The sequence below is a fragment of the Porites lutea genome, chromosome 9, assembly GCF_958299795.1.
Source record: "Porites lutea chromosome 9, jaPorLute2.1, whole genome shotgun sequence".
Taxonomy (NCBI): Eukaryota; Metazoa; Cnidaria; class Anthozoa; order Scleractinia; family Poritidae; genus Porites; species Porites lutea.
In genome coordinates, this window is record NC_133209.1 from 7329608 (window position 1) to 7334269 (window position 4662).

A 4662-nucleotide genomic window follows, 5' to 3' on the forward strand; every position below is an offset into this window, starting at 1 on the left:
ATCATAGCGAAAACACGATAAGTATATGATAAACTGCGACTAAGAAAGCCATATAAGATAACAAATGACCTTTTTCTTACAAATTAGTACCTGGTGTCGTTTCCAGTTGACGTTTTGTCCAAAAACTATAGCCCAACGCATTTTTTGCCCTGATTTGTATTTCGTAAAGATTGTTACTTTGGACATCAAGCTTCTTGGAATGATCTTCGTTTGACAGGTGGAATCTTTGCCTGGAATCATCTGCTACTGATAATATGATGAGTTCATATCCAGTCACTCCACTTCCTATTATCGGTTTCCACTCCACTTCTATCGTACGGCCGCAGTCAAAGGTCTTATTTTTCACAATTTTAGGACGTGGTGGAACGTCAGAGCTTACTGAAAATAAACCATTATTAAAGAAGCTCAGTATCTGCTCAAGTGAATTCAAACAGTTTTACGAAAACTAGCGCATTAACATCGGCAGATGGTATGTTAGGGCTGTAAGGAGAACGTCTGGTTGTATAGGCCTCTGTCACGCGTCGACCATTTTGTCATAAGAGATTAAAAAAAGCTTTGTACTTTCACGGCTAGCCGCGCAAATACAAAGCTTTTTCAATCTCTTTGGGCAAAATGGCCGTCACGTCGGACGAAGGACTAATGTTGGAAATTGGAGTCAAGGAAAACGGATTGTTTTGTATAGCAGGGTAGCCGTGATTTTTCATCGTGTTTTACAACAGGTCTTACACAACTTCTGCCCCTTTACAGACTCAAATTCAGTAAGCTCTCACATGTGTAGTTTAATAGACTAAGTTTGGCTTTTGCTGCACTTGTCACATTTTTTTGGGATTGAATCTAGTTTGGGACTTTCTACTACCACCCTCGGGTGGATGAAACTCCTCCCCAGAATTTTTGATATGTTTCAGTATTTTGAAACGATTTTACCTTCAGTGGAAAGCCTTTGATCATGTTAACAAGATGAGGTGTATTTTATGGGTGATGGCGCTGCTGGAGGCCTGTGACGTCACCAACAATGGTCGCCATCTTGGATTTTAACAATATTTCGAAATCTGCTTACATCCGGAAGAAAATGGTAATTTTTGTGCTTGAAATGAAAAATAACACACAAACAAGCACTTTGCATGATATTAGTCACAAGATTTACTTTAACTAACATTCTTACACAAAAATGGCCTGAAAACTTGCTACTGATGACGTCATATCTCGTAACCATAGGGACATCCACTCCCCCCCCCCCCAAGCTGTACCTTCGAGGGTTAACTTGAAGGGGCGACCGTCTTTATTAAGGCTCCCAGCCTAAAAGACAGGGAATAATTTTGTAAGTCTAGTTATCAAGGTATTAGATTTCTTATCAAATCCGTACAAGGTACAGTCAAGAGCACTGAACATACCATATCCATATAATGGAACGTCCTCTACGGCAATTTCCATGTCAGATTCAAGAAGTGCACACTTATATGTTCCAAGATCTTCCTTGGTTAAATTTTCAATTTGAAGGGAAATGGTGCCTTTCTTTTGTTGACAGGAATTTAGGGATGAGGACGCGTTGAGTATTTTATACTTCCCAAAAGCATTTGTAATTTCTGTTCCGTTGTTGAACATCCATTTCCACTTGTAAGAAGCCATTTGATGAGCGTCTAGCTGGTTGGCCTTGCAACTCAAATTTACAGTGCCGTTTGATCCCATATTAAGAGGAAGGACGCTTAGCATAGGTACCATTGGTGGACCTGTTGAGTAAAACGAATAAACTGGTTTATTTCTAGAAAAATAACTGCGGTCCTGCCTTGGTTTGAAGGCAAAAAAAGAGCAAAAAGAGCAAATAAGCAACCAAAAAAAGCAGCAATAAATGGTTGGAAGATGAATTGGTCACCACCAAATGAAGAAATACGACAGATCATGCCTCAAACGCTAGTCCTTCAACAAAAAGAAATCGAAGGGTATGATTGCGTGCTGATGAAGGGCTGGCACTCACGTCCTTTTACGAATCATTTGATGGCTACCTGTTAACTTAATAATACCAACTTGTTTCTTTTTCGCCAGTAGTAGTAAAAAATAAATTTCCTTAAGAAACAATTTATAACGAAGTTCGAAGCTGGGCCTGGGAATTGTCATCTGATTAACGGCACTTAAAGATCTGCTGAATGCTTTGTTTGAAAACAATTCTAAAGGAGAAAAAAGACGAGTCAAAATCAACTTTAGTGCATAAATAAAAGGACAACCCAACTAAGCCAGTCCCATTGTACATTTTGACCCTCTAATTTACAAAAGCGAACGAGATTACTCAAGGACTGAGGCGAAAAGCTGACTGACTCAGTTCACGTATTGCGCAAATGGCAAAAAACAGTTTACAACTTAGGGTTAGTGGATTTTGTTTGAGAGTCGCGTTTATCATTTGCACAAATCAGTTCGCTTCACCAAAAAGCGGCCACGAAAGCCTGAAATACTCTACAGGACTACCTTTTCAGACGTACCGTTTATTTCAGAAATTTTTTACTGGAAAGACCCGAAAAGTCATATTACATCTACTTTCCAAATATAATTCCCGGAAATGTTTTCCAAATGGTTATAAGGCACCCAAATACCTCCTTTGATTAAGGGAAGCATGGCAATCCACCACCCCTCCCGCCACCCCCCGCTCCCCTGCCCTCTAGTAATGATATACAACTCTCCCCGATGGCCCAAAACTCCTTGAAATGAAATAAATATTGTAATATCCAGTAAATTTTTATCACGGGCGTACTTAAAACGCAGTGAGGGATCCAGGCGAGCGGCCCGAGGGGTCCGCCCCCCCTTATAACGGAGCTATCGAGCGCGCGAAGCACGCGCGCAGCGGAGCACCATGGGTAAGAAAATTTGGTAAACTATCCATCAGAGAAAATTTGGTTATGACGTAGAGTACGCCCGCCCGCCCACCCGTACACACAGTTCATGTAGGCCGATTTCAAATGTCACAATAGATCAGTTGCACAACTTGACTAGCCTCTTAGTTATGTAAGCCATCCGTATGACTACGATTAGCTTGACAGCTGTCAAAATCAGACATCCGCTGACAATTATCACATGACCATCTCGCTGGCTCAGATGAAAGACCAGTCGTTTTTGCCCCTACATATAAGCTGATATAATATGTCACACTTACCAATTCAGCATAAAAACGAAACTACGCCGGGCAAGGCTGTCAGTTGGCTGACAGTCGTTTAAAGTTATATTGGCAAGCCAAATTAAGGTCAATTGACAGCTGTCAAAATGGCACATGTGCAAACCACTATCAGAAAACCAAAAACGTGGGCTCAGGTTCGCTCAGGTACACGATCTGGCATTTTCCAATACATGCCGGACGGATATGTCTTACTCACACTCGTAGTCTGTTAATTCGAATATTCGCCATTCTAATGAAGGTTATTTGACAGCTGTCAAACTAGAGTATACGCTGACCATCATTACCTGAGTGTATCGCGGGCTCATTTTTCTATCCATTGAGGTCACGTAGTGTTTAAAGTTTTGCGCTGATATTTTATTTGATCACGGGCTCAAGCCCCATAGCTTAGAAAATCTATCCCTCCTAGAAAATTCGGCAATCACGTGACCGTCACCGACCACCCGACCTTTTGTCCGTCCGCACCACAGGCATACCAATGTTTAATCTCACACTTTCAAGCTAGTTTGGGAGCCTGCAACCTGATATTGTACATCCATTTTTGATTAATTGACAGCTGTCAAAATAGTGTTTCTGCTGACCAGTATCGCCTGACCATATCGCGGGCTCAGGTATTGACCCACTGAGTTCGAGTGTTTTTTTTGAAGGCATCCGCTGACAAGTTGCTACTTTTCTAATGATCGCAGGCTCAAGTTCAATTTTTTTAAAATGCATATGAAATAAGTCGTGTTCATGAGCCGCACTTTTAAAATGTTGATTTCGAACTGACCTCGGACGCGAAAATTCAACCGTCTTTTACATTTACATGCAGGGAAGGCAATTTCTTACTGTCACGCGTTGATCACGCTGTACGTCCAATTTTTATGTTCTCATTGGTCAAAATTTGACAGGTGAGTTCATGCGGAAAATTATGCAGCGTCTGGTAACTTGCTTACTGATAGCTGGAGCTGACAGAGTTTGTGTCATCTTGGATGTTTTAAACTGTCTTTTTCTACTTGGTGTACAAAATGAAATACAGCTGCTATCAAGATTGTTCTGTAATTCATGGCTGGTTTGTTTATTGCGCTTTTCGTTGACAAATGCACCGCTTGTCAAAGTCATTAGAAATCCGATTTCGGATGGCATCGTTTTCAAAAACGAGCTTACTCACTTGCCTTTGCTTGAGGCATAAGAGGGTTGAAAAGTCTCAAACGATTCTGGAACACTTGATGACCTTCAGAAGCAGCATCTCGACTGGTAAGCCCGAGCAATTATTGTCTTTGATGTGTTTTTTTTTTTCGGTTTCCTGAAGTCAAGTGTGTGGTTTATGCGGCTTAAGTTTATACACGAGCAATGATCTAACCTACAATAGTATCAGGTTTAAAAAGCCTTTAGACATTTTTTGACCGCAAATTCAAAGAAAAGGTTCCCGAAGATTATTTAGTTATGATTTTGGCTGTAAACAGAAAGCTCTGAGCGATTTTCTTGCCTCGAGTCTATCTTGAAAAAGAGCAAACAACGGGAAG